Source organism: Terrapene carolina, unplaced genomic scaffold, assembly GCF_002925995.2.
Source record: "Terrapene carolina triunguis isolate 2854851 unplaced genomic scaffold, T_m_triunguis-2.0 Scaffold96, whole genome shotgun sequence".
Classification (NCBI taxonomy): domain Eukaryota; kingdom Metazoa; phylum Chordata; order Testudines; family Emydidae; genus Terrapene; species Terrapene triunguis.
Window position 1 is genome coordinate 67,075,721 of NW_020664447.1, and position 13,613 is coordinate 67,089,333.

Here is a 13,613-nt window from a genome sequence, read left to right on the forward strand (position 1 = left end):
CCCCCCCGGCGCCCTCCCCCCCGGCGCCCTCCCCCCGGCCGCCGGGGCGAGAGCAAAGCCCCCGCCGGGGCTCGCTGCCCTCCCCCGGGGCTCCGGCCGGCCAGAGGCTTTTTCGCCTGGGGCAGCGAAAAAGCCAGAGCCGGCACTGGCCAGGGGCTTCTGCAGCCCCCTTTTTCTACCGTCTGTTTCATGCCAGGGACTCTGTTTGACCCCCATGTCTCCCACCCCCATACCATAGTCACCCATTCTCCCCCGCATGTCAGGAGATGTATGTGCTTCCCCACACCCCATTTCTCCCCATACTCCTCTTCCCCACATAGAAGAGTTCACCTTCCTCCACCCCTACCAGGCAAACTGACAAATGCTATCATGTTGAGTGTAAGGACACACTTTGCTTGTCCAGTAAAAACAATATATAAATGGGTAGATTAGACAGAAGGGAAGGTCAGGTTTCAGAGTAGCAGCCGTGTTAGTCTGTATCCGCAAAAAGAACAGGAGTACTTGTGGCACCTTAGTCTCTAAGGTGCCACAAGTACTCCTGTTCTTTTTAAGGGAAGGTCAGTGAGAGAAAAATCATGCAGTTGTAGCAGTCCATGTAGGGGACAATTGGGTCTTTATTTTTTTAATTCTTGTGTCTTTTTTATTTAACTTCTGCTATTTCTTGAGCCATTGTGCAAAAGAAAAAGAAGCAATAAAATGTCAGGCTACTCAGTTCATATTTGTGTGGAGCTAGTAAATTGAACATAATTACGGGGCAGTTTGATGTACCCTGCATTTGTATTTAATTTAATAGCGTAAAAGGTATTCTTGTATCTTCTCTGACTGCAACTAAAGACACACATTCATCATCCATGGCAAAAATTGTCCTCTAAGCTCCAAACAGTGGATCACATCTCTGATATCCAGCAGGCCCAGAACTCCCAGTGAGAGGACAGCCTATTCAGGCTAAATCCATTCTGGAGATCTGAGCAGTACATTTTGTCCCTGTGCTATCAATTTCATATTTGGAGTTGCTGCAAACAAAACTTCCTGGCCTCTCCCCTATTGTATTGCTTCTTCAGTTTTAACTTGGTTCCTCAATACTTAGAACATGAAAGAACATGGAGGAAAGCAACCTAAGAATTGTTAAAAAGTGAGATTTTAGGGAGCCATTAACTGATGCTCTTTTGCATGTTGCCTTCTGTCCCCCAGTTAGCAAAACAGCCTTTAAACTGTGTAAGGCATACAGCCTGCTATCCAAATAAACAAATCGAAGAATTTGGACACATCACCCTGAAAATAACCCCAAACACACCATGAAATCAAATCTTCTTTGCTGTTGTTAACTGAAGCAATACTCAACGGTGGGCACATCTGAGTCTCTGCAACAGCAGATGTTTTTGACTGAAATTAGGCATTAAAATATGTTTTTAAAATGTGACTGGCACTTTGATTTGTTGTCATTTTGCCTGAGTGACATTAAAACTCATCGGTATAAGTCTTCATGCAGCTCATCAGAAAAGGAGACTATATTAAGTAAAGGGATGAAGTGAATAATCACAGATACTGTATCTAAACTCCACCATATATATTCAAAATGAATTGTACCTCACTGTATTGATTTCAATGAGACTATTCACAGTAAACTGTGGCTCATAATGATAACAGTGACAGAATCTGGTGACACAATCAGGGAACACAATCTCCCTCTTGGAAGGGAGTCTGCTGAGACAGGTCTATACACTTCCAGACACACTGAAGGTGAAGTCAAGGCTACCTTCCCTCTCAATCTTTTCCCACTCACCTGTGTGAATGGGAGGACATAGCCATTTTGTAGACCTTGCCACCCTCCCCTGTGCTTGAAGTGATGGTAACATGCACTGGCAGAAGGGAGTGAGGGGACACCTTATACCCACTTCCTTGTTTGTGCTGGCATGCAAGACAGGCCATAATCTGGCCTTAAATAATGATGATAAAAAACAAACATCCATTCCTAACTCACTTCTTTGTTTTGATGTGTCCTGCATTTTTTCAAATAGGCAAACTCCATGAAATGGAGGCTCCAAAGCTCAGATATGAACTCCTCCTCATGCTCCTCAGACGTGGCCCACAGATTGCAGCACTGTGAGATCACATTTCATTCTTTCATTTGACCCCAGCAAGGGATGGGTAAACTGGTGGTGAAATAATAAGAACCAACCTAAATCTTTGCCCAAGACACAAACACAAAATCTGAGCCAAATCATGCTTAAGGTTCTGAAAATTTTAGTTAGTTTTTACGTGAATTATTTTTTTCTTTTCTGCACCTCTGGGTTACAGCAAGAAAGATCACAGGAAGCGCCAAAAACTGTGAGAGGGTCCATTTTTGCAATATTTCTAACCAGACTAAGAGGCAGGAACTTCTAGAAAACCCATGAGATTAGACTGTAAACTCCTTGGGGGGCAGGGACCATATCTTTATATATTCATGCAGCTCAATGGAGCTCTGAACCCAATTGAGGCCTTGGGGTGCTACCACAGTAAAAAAGCCTATTCTTGATTGCAATGATCTTCATTCTAAATCTGCAGACTCAGGAGGTTTGGATGTGTTAGATGCTCATTCCTGGTCAAACACAGGGAAGTGCTTAGTACCTGCAGAACCCACTAGTGCAAGGTGGATTTGAAAGTGTTCTCTAACAGTTAGAATTTGGCTTGTGAGTTGTCAGACAGTTCCCTGAATGTAATCCTCCCTTGGAAACTTTTGAGACTACTCATGATGTACCAAAGGAGGTTGGTAAATTTGTTAGTCTCTAAGGTGCCACAAGTACTCCTGTTCTTTTTTCAAAGGAGGTTGAAGTTCTATGGCCTATGTAATGCAGGACATCAGACTAGGTGATCCTGATGGTTTCTTCTGGCCTTAAATCTATGAATCTCCATTCCCCTCTGAAGTAGCTCTGTGCAGGTATGAGTAACTTTCCTTGTAGTCAATGGGGAGAACAGGGCCACTACAGTGTTTCAGTGGGGATGATTCACATGCAATTGGACAGAGGTGTATTCCTACTCCATACTGGGTAAAGTGTATGTTCTTATGTAATATGTTTTTATGTAAGACACATCCTGCAGTACTCGGGCTAACCTGCCGTTGCTCTTAGATTGGAGGAAATAATACTGAAATCAGTGGGAATCAAACCAGAATAATAACTGCAGGATTTGAAGGCCTGGGTCTGAATCTGAAATAGGCTGGGCACCTGAAAAACTCCTAAAGAACCAGGACCCAAACCCATATCTTCTATGTATCGTGATATCTAGGCACAGCATGATGGATTTTCTTTCTTCTTACCATTATTATTATCATTATTATTAAAAATAATAATAATAAAACAGCTGGCATATTTTTTCCCAAGTTTGTTAAACAAGTGCTTCCTTGGGCTGCCAGCTTCTATCAATAGGAACATTCGAATTTTGCTGTAGATACGACAGAACACAGAACCTATTTTAATTCCTGCTCACAGCTTTAGCCTATGAAGTTCCTTAAAAGTTGGACTGTATTTTATGTGTCAATCAAATGATTTCATTCCAAGTTTAAAAATAAATTCCCTCCTCCCTTCCCCACTCCCCCATAGGCAATATTAAGAAGCCTGCCGCCTTTTTATCTTTTCAGAGAACAAATGAGAACTCTTTATGGCTTCAGCTGTTGTTTTTAACCTGCTATTTAATATTACTTTTAAAAATGAGTTTTGAAACTGAATGGTTTGAGGTGAGCCCATTCCATAAAACTATATATCTTAAGGGCAGGAACAACATTGCCATTGCCTATGAAATGCAGGAATTTGGAAAGGCCTGTTCTAGCCCTTTTCAGGGGAATATTTTCCATGTTGCATAGTTTGGGAATTTAGCACACTGCTAATCAAAGCCTATAAATATGGGCTTCAAAGCAAAGTTTTCTTTTTCTTTTTCTGTTCCCCTATTAAGAAAGAAAGAGAGAGCCATTGTTCTCATTCCTGGTGTTCTTAGGGCTTCTGTTTCTATTTAAAGCATTAGAATCCCCTAGTTGGTCCTGCAATCTTTTGTAGTAAATCAGTTTATCACAGATAAGTCTCTCATTTGTGTTTATTGAGTTGGGTGTCATTTACAACGGCTCAGCAACACAAGTGTTCTCATTGGCTCACTGTGTTGCCCCCTCACTTCTACTTTTGCCAATGATGCAAGATTTTTCTCTTCCATTTCTCCACTTATCTCACAAGCACCTCATACTTTCTCCCAAGGTGATTGTTATGCATGCAACACTCTCTCCAAACTAATATGTAAAGACAACCTGTCCTCTTCCAAATCCTTCCTCCAGCCCCACTTTTGATATGAGGCCTATGGTAAACTGCCAATTGATAACAGGTAGGCAGATGGACAGTCAGGACACTGATATCTATCTTTTTTACCTATAACTATTATTTATTTATTTATTTATTTATTTTGATATATCAAGACTTTCTAGTGGTGTGCTTAGCTAGTCTAGGTAACCACATGTTCCTATCGCTGTTACACTCACTCCCCACCTGACCCATTCTCTTAATTTGTTTGGTTAAGGTTGCAACCTACCTGTTGCATCTTAATTTCAGCCCTGATTCTGAAATAAGATGCATGCAACGGGATCCCCACTCTCTTCCCCAGCCTGCAGAGATTCACTGACGTCAATAAAGTTCTGTGTGGGTGCAGGGGTGCATCTGCGTGCATCCCATTGCAGAACTGGGGTCTTAAATGGTAAGTTCTTCAGTGCACTGACAATCTCTTGTACAACACCTTCCATAACAGGACCCTGATGCTGACTTCAGCTTCTGGACATTTACTGTAATACAAATAATAAATATAATAATAACGCTGTCTCCTATTGGGTCAACTGAGACAAAGATAACTAAGAAGAACCAAACTCTGCTCTCAAATACAATATGGTCAGGGTGGGTGAACAATATCCCTTCACTAAAAGGCTAAATTGCTACCCAGACCATCTTGTCTTGTAAAGATACAAATGTATGTAATCTACAGGGAGAATGGTCTGGATGAGTTCGAGCCTGTGCTAAAGTTACATTAAAATCTGTCAAACCCAGCCCCAATCCCAACCCTCTACATCTAGTTCAGGAGGAACCTTCCAGACACATTCCTGACAAGTTGGTGGTTATGCATGATGTATGATCATGGCCAGTGTGGACTGTGTAAAATAACAGCTGACATGCATCTTTAAAGAAAAACTATATTTGATCTTTTTCTGGATTTCTATACATGATGGTTCACTTCTTTTTCACTTCCTGCTTCCACCCAGAAGTAAAAAAATTGAAATACTGTGAGGGAGACTGCATGCAGAGAGAAGTGAAAATGTCTTTAAACAGCCCATTCTAAGATTTCAAGTGCAATTTTTGCAGTCCCGAGAAACTGAAAATAGACTGGATGAAATCCTAAAAAAATTGCAGTAGGCAGCAATCCTGCATTGGCAGAGGGAAGAACCTAATATGTCTTTTCCATCAAACTGCCATACATTTTGAGGCTCATGCACCATTAATCATTCAGAGGTCTATCGTGGCTTTGCCGTGAACTTTATGTATGGGGCAGCACAGAGTTGCACTGCTCAGGAACAGAGTAGGAAACAGATTGTGATTCAGAAAGTCACAATCTGTCTCTTGATTTCCTTTTTTTCTCTCTGGGGTGTAGGAGGAGGAAGGACACCATGCACCAACTCAATATCTGGCACTGTGTGTGTTCCCTTACCCCCCCTTTTCCTCCTACTTCTCTGTATGGGTGAGCAGACTAGAGCCAAGTGATATATATATATATTTTTTGTGAATAGTAAATTCAGGGAAAAAATACATTTTTGCAGTCACCAAAACTATTTTTGAATTTGGGTGGAATTCGGCAACTAGTTTCAGCTGGAAAAAAACAGATTTTTTTTTAAATGGTTCATTTTGGTGATTTGAAAATGAAACGTTTCAATTTTTTGTTTCAATCCTTTAAATTTTGACCATTTTGAAATGTTTTGTTTTGGCCATTTTATCTTTTTATTTTCATTAACCCCCCTCTCCAAATTACTTTAGGTTCAAATTCAAACAATTCCCCTTCCTCCCCCCTGGATTATTTGGTTCAGCCCTCAAACTGAAAAAATGAATGATTTGCTCAACTCTAGAGCAGAACCACCCACAAACTGGCACTATTTTGTTTAGAGTAGCATTACTCTTGGTACCAGGATACTAACATTGTTCCATGCTGAATGCTCTGTTTCTTCACTCTCAGGCCTGGTCTACACTACGACTTTAATTCGGATTTAGCTGCGTTAATCCGAATTAACCCTTCACCCGTCCACACTACAGAGCCAGTTAATTCGAATTAAAGGGCACTTAAAATCGATTTCTGTACTCCACCTCGACGAGCGGAGTAGCGCCTAAATCGATTTTGTTAATTCGAATTAGGGTTAGTGTGGCCGCACACTACCGAATTACTGTGTTTAAATTAATTAATTAATGTGGTTAAAAACCGAATTAAGGTGCTTAGTGTGGCCGTGAACAATCGAATTTATACAACCTGTTTCCCAAATTCGAATTATCTAAATTCGGATTAATCCCGTAGTGTAGACATACCCTCAGAGACTGGTCACAGCAACGCAGATTCAACAGTCTTTGTGGTTAAAACCGCAAAACCCACACCAGAAACTTCTTTGACTTCATCTGCCCCTTAAAATATGTCATCCCAACCCCAACACCTATGACAGCAAAGGGAAATATGGCCTGCTCTTCATTTATTTTATCAGCTTACATTTTGAAAAGCAGAGGCTTCACGTACCCATAGAATCAGATAACATTATAGGGCATGTCAATAGATTACAAAAGCCCTGGCTTGTTATTGTAGTGTAATTATGATAAGATCACTTTCTGTTAAGCTCGCACCCAAGATACAGCTATAACTTACAGAAGCTGGAATGTCTCCTTATTTAATAATAAAGGCAGCTGTCAAATTTACGAAGATGTTAGAGCAGATAAAATCCCTGCAGCTATGCTTAGGTTTGACAAAGTGTTCTTTCACAGGAATGCCACTGCTGCTGCTATCACATTAGATAAGATTAGGTGGGAAAATTTCCATTTGAATGATGTGGTCTTTGCCAATTTCAGATGTATTTTTAATAAAGAAAAAGAAACCCTCCATCTTTTTGAGAACTTATTCGTTTAGTGAGATCCAAGGGATTCTTTACATTTTGTTCATTTAATTTAGCCTTTATTCTTTACAACTAAATGCTTTGAAATGTTCCTAGATCCAACACTGAAAATATTTGTTTGAATCATTCTAAACACTTAATCATTCTAAACACACTTGTTTGATTTTCTTTTATCCCATAGGGGATACATTTCCTTTGTCCCTCTAGGGCAGGGTTTTCAACCTGCGTCCCATGGTCCACTTGCAGCCCAATCAGCACACAGCTGCAGCCCATGTGACATCCTCAGGGCCATACAGGTAGTATTGGATGCGACCCGCAATAGTAAATAGGATGAGAACCACTGGTTTAAGGAGACTGGCAATAGGCCCCCTGCCTTCAGTAGCGTGGGCAACATTCCAGGAAGAAAACTGAAGAGTGTAAACCACAAGGGACAGTCAATTTGTAAAATAGGACAACACAGATGGCCAGCAAAATATGGCTGTGTGACACAGAGGCCCATTGGTGGTTACCTACTCTGTCAGCATTTTTTGTTAGTCCTGACAAACTCATTGTATTTATCGATGAAGAATGTTGTGCAAGGTGTTAAATGAAAGTTTACCTCATACTGATCATTATTAGCATTACGAGATATATGTATGGGTGCTATTAAAGAAGTTGTATGTACACCTTTACCTCGATATAACGCAGTAAAGCAATGCTCGATATAACATGAATTTGGATATAACGCAGTAAAGCAATGCTCCGGGGTGGTGGTGCTGCGCATTCCGGTGGATGAAAGCAAGTTCAATATAACACGATTTCACCTATAACGCGGTAAGATTTTTTGGCTCCCGAGGACAGCGTTATATCGAGGTAGAGGTGTATGTACTAAAAATATGTTTAAACTATGTAACCAGGCAGCATTGATAAACAAGCTTCTCCCAGACAAAGGAACGTTGTCTTCCAGGTCTCTGATGTAAATCAAGCAGGGTAAGCCTAAAACAATGGGAATTACATTTGCATCTGAGGAAAACAGGACAAACAAGTTAACAGGATGATAACAGCAGGTGTCAGTTCAAAAGAGAACAAGCAGCAGAAGAGAATAATTTTATCTGGGGTATACTTCAGAAGGATACATTTCAAAGGTTTACTGGACTACAAGTGAGGGTTATCCATCACTGAAATTGCAAACAGGACAGCCCTTTTTGCACCCATAGATGTTGGATCTTTGCCCTCAGATCTAGTGACATGGAGGGATTTCTTTAGGTGGGAAATTTATCTTAGACAAAGATTTTAGCCTGTCAAAAGTAATGATTAGTCTCTTAGAAGTGTTATACTTTTTCTTATTTGTAATCATCAATGTTTCCTTTGTTCTTACTCAGTACTCACTTAGATCTGTGAATCTCTGTTCTTTGTTCATAAACGTTTTTTCCTTTTACTATACAATCACCTCAGTGCCGTGACATTAAGTAGTGTGTGTGTCTTCTCAGTTGAATCAAGTAAGCTGGTGTGTACAGTGTCTTTCTGGGGAGTGTGGACTTGGTATTACAGAAAGTGTCCAGTGACAAGGGCTGGACACTACAGGAGTATGCTTCTGGGAAATTTGAGAACTGGGAAATACCAAGTGTTAACCTGTAAGGCAAAGTAAGAGCTAGCAGAGTCCGAGTAGTTTGTTGGGTGTGGGATGGGGGCATAACAGACTGTGGAAACAGGAAGCTGTCACCCAGTTTAACACGAGTGAACCTCTCTCTCACTGAGTTGGGGGAATTACATGGTAACCTGCAGTTCTGAACGCCCCAAGAAAGTGTCCCAAGCTATGAAATATTCAAAATCAATGATGACACTTGGGTACTGCTCTTTCTCCTACTCTCATTGGGGAGTTTACCATAGATCGTAATGGGATGAGGAGAGGGCTCTTAGATAGGGAGGAGGTAGAAACAGAAGGATAGGCTAGATTAGATTGAAAAATGAAAACCCTCTTTAATTATCTTATTCCCACAGATAGTTTCAAGAGAATAAGGGCTGTCTACACTGGCACTTCACAGCGCTGCAACTTTCTCGCTCAGGGGGGTGAAAAAACACACCCCTGAGTGCTGCAAGTTTGAGCGCTGTAAAATGGCAGTGTAGACAGTGCAGCAGCACTGAGAGCTGTGCTCTCTTCATGGGGGTGTTTTTTTTACAGCGCTAGGAGAGCTCTCTCCCAGCGCTGGTGCCGCGACTACACATCACAAGCATTTACATCTTTGTGCTCCAGAGTGTGATGTTCCTATGACAATACAAAATGTTGCTGTCACAGGATATGAAGTTGCTCTCATTTTTATTTAGTTATAATACTGAGGTAAAACCGTCCCTAATTTACTTAGATTTGCTACCCAAGTAGATGAACTGATGTGTGTTTAGAGGACAGCCCAATAAAAATGAGCTGAGAAACACAGTAAGTGCTGGCAAGTTGTAACATCTTTATGAAGAAAAGTTGCAGTTTGGGGAAAATGCATACACACACAAGCATATAGACAGACACACACAGCCAGAGTCAGTCTTGAACTAACTTTATTAATAAGGAGGGAAAACAATACATCAGAACATTTTGAAGTATAGAATAGAAACACCACTAGAGGAGCTCTCCTACTCTGTCCAATTCATTGCAATTTCCTCCTCTCCATCAGTAGCTTCTGGTGTTTTGTTGGTGTTGGTTTCTTTATTTCTTTTCATATCTTAGCAGTAAGTATGGTTAACATTTCTATCATCTGTATTTAGCTTGGAGATAACACTGATTAGTTCTTATTCCCTTCTGACTGCAATGGTGAATCTGCAGAATTCTTTGATTTCTCTGTTATAACTGAATTTATGGTAATAATCAAGGATTATTTGTATCAACATGGTTAGTGTTAGGTGAGCGTTAGGTGGTGTCAATGCCATATTGAATGGATCTATATGTCTGTGCCAGATTTTGCTGTCTTTGGCTTTCATTGTATACAACATATGATTTAAGTTTGATTGAATAGTACATAAGACCCAATTTTGACCTCCAAAGAAGTCATACTCTTTATCTATGTACAATTTACTCAAAATGACATATTGCTGACTTGGAGTTTGTTTTACTTGCTGCTTATAAATAGATCTTTGAAGGCCTGGTTAAAAGAGATGCAATCAATGACAAAGGTTAAAACAGATGTTGCCTGGTCTTTGCTGTTGTGTGGAGCATTTCTGTATGTAACTAAGAAGTTGGTCAGTTTCTATTTTCTGAATGCTCTTTTTTTTACTTCATAAGACGTAATCCTCTTTTAAACACTAGAGTAAACAGGTCAGGTAGACTATTGGATGATGAAAGATGGCACAGCGCTATGGTGAAATTTGTAATTCCATTCAACTCCATGAATTCCTGAATCTCTCACAAAATAAATTGTGGACCATTCTCACAGACGACATAGCATTTCTTTCAATCAAGGTGCATAGTACTTCAGGGGTATTTGCTGATAATGCAAGAGTTGGCTGCATTTCAGTAGAGGGTGAAGAGATTCATGTATACATAAGGGTAAAACCTGAGTTCCTTACTCACTTTTTACTGAGATTTTACCCATTAATTTCAAGTTTTCCTGACTGAGTAAAAACCTCAGAATTTGGACCATAATTTGTAAATCAGTTTGTAAAGTTGTTGAATACTTTGGGAACTTTAGATGAAAGATGAAATAAATGATCATCATCACCATCATGCACTATTGTGATTATTTGTTCACAGTGATCTGAAGGCTGGCATTTTAGACATATCTATTTTCAGTATATAGTGGGTACCATTAAAATCTTGATATTGCCACTCCACTATGATCACAACATGTCTTGAATGAAGAATGAGGCCATGACTACTGTAATTAGGGCAATGAATACTGAGTTTTCATTGGTTTCCACTATATGCATAAAAACGTCCATAATAGAAACATGAAGGCATTTTCTGGTGTCATTAAAACACAGGGTTGCTTTTTCTCTTATTTTCAGTAGAGACACTGCATGTTGAAAATATGAAAATTATATGCCTTTTGAAACATACAAGATATAATCTCTACATTCATTTTCTTTCTAATGCATTTATGTTCTCCTGCACAGTTTGATGATACCATGTTGTCTAGGAAAAGCTGTACTGCAGAAGGAGAAGCAAATCAGAAGTAGTGAGCTTCCCCCTCTTTTGGAATTTTAGCATAAAATATATGCTGAAACCCAAAGTTTACAGTGGAAGGCGGTACTCTTGTTTCAGGGCTCTCCTGGCTCCACCACCCTTAAAAACAAAGCTTGCATGGTTTGTCATTGTCACCAGACCCCCATAATAAAATTGCAGTCACCTTAAAAATGCAGCACCAGTATACATCATTTCAGATTTACATTTACAGTAAAACATCAAAGTTTTAGAGATGCTGAGGTTTAGACACAAACTGACAAAGGCTGGAAAGTTCAAAGTTAGGAATGAAATTGTATCCTTTGATTTTAACTCATTCTGCCCAAGATAACTGGGTGATTATCTGTACAGAAGCACCGATATGCATGAATTTCACTAATCTTGACACCACAAAATCATAGAAATTAGAGATGGAAAAGATCAGTTAGGTCATCTAGTCCATTTCCTGGTCATTGCAGGAGTCTTACAATCTGCTTGTTAATGCTTTTTGCAGTGGTGGTGTAGCCATGTTGGTCCTGGGATATTAGACAGACAAGGTGGGTGAGGTAATATATTTTATTGGGCCAAGTTCTGTTGGTGAAAGAGACAAACTTTCAAGCTACACAAAGCTTTTCTTCTTAATGCTTTGCCTGGTCAAGTTTTAAATGACCAGGAAAAAAATGGGGATTTCACCATTTCCCTTACGAGACTCTTCAATAGTCTAATAGAAATTATTCTTAATTTCTTCCTCCCTCTAATCTCTCCAGAACACTGATACCAGAATTATCTTCTTCTCTCACTACTCTGACCACTGCTCCTTGTCCTAAATTTCAAGTTTTGATGGGCGAACCTACTGCATTTCAAGCTATTTAGGATGGGGGTTAGAAAAGAGCTCAGGGACTCTTTCCCGCCCTGAAATTTAACACCCTTCCTTCACTTTTTAAAGATTAATTAAAAAAAAAATCCCAGTTCAAGGGAAGCTTGTGCTCTGTATTTGGGGGAAATCAGCACTCAAGACTTCCCAAGAGCTAGGATGGCCAACATAGCAACCAAATACTTGTAAAATTCTGTAGTGGGCACTTACACCACATGCAACCCCATGGCAGTCAAAGTAAAATTTGCTACAGTTGGGTCACTGACTCTGTAACTGAATACCTGAATGCGGGTTTGGTTGCCGGCTTATTGAACCCTCCCCAGGAACAACAAATAATAAGTTTGCAAAATGTTTCTCTCTGGGGACCACACTATATTCTATATTCTAACCATCCTCCCTTTATTTTGTCATAGAGGTGTGTTCACTCCATAACTTTGACATTCCTTTTTTAGCAACTCTTGGGGATAAGAAGTATTGTACTTGTTACATAACTGTTGTTAGTTACCATATACTGAATGCTCACTGCATGGTTAGCACTGCCGAAATGCAGAAGAAGACAAGGCCCCTGTTTAAATCTGAAAATCTAATCATACAGAGAGGATACAGTTCAGACACAAACGATACCCTGGGGAATGTGTTTTATAATGGTATGGAGGTAGCATCTCTTTGTGTACAATCAGGATCAGAGTGGAGACATCACCACATCAATCCAGAACTCAGCAGAAAGAAAGGAAGACAGAAATGTCATTGTCATCACACATTGGAGTTAGGTTCTTGCCCTGTACTTGGGTCACAGAGATATATATGGATAGAGTACTTTAAAGCTGTTTGGAGCCTAGAAAAGATTGATGTTATATCAGGGAGAAATTTAGTGAAGAAGCCATTTTGTTTAAAGGCCATTATAAACACCTCCTTTGTAATCCACTCCTCTGTACCACATAAATGTCAGAGGGCCAAATCAGGGAAAACTCTGATTAAAGTCAAAAGAGTTTTCTACTTAAGTAAAAGGAGAGTTAAAAATTGAATAAGGACCTCCAGATTTGGCTGTTGGAGCTTAGGTACAATTACAGAGTGAGGGCAAAATCAATAAATCATGCTCTTGGTCAGGTAGCTTTGTGGTCCATTGGGCTAAAGTTCTTGAGAAGAAAGAAGTTTAATAGGACTTTGTTCTCCTAGCTATTCATAAAGGTAGGTAATAAACTCATGGTAATTATACCTTAAGGAGCAGTAAAGAAACACTTTTATGCGCATAAAGCCTGCAGTTATGCAGCAGCACTATTGTGATACTGTTTAGAGTATTAGACAATTACATCCCCTTGCTTCATTGAAGACAGATTAAACACTTACACCTCACAGGGCTACCCCAGTGTTGAACGATAACATCGGACGAGTACAATGTGTCATTAGGCTATTTAAGGAGGGCAGGTAATAAATTAGATATCAAGATGAAAATACCTGTGGTTTTC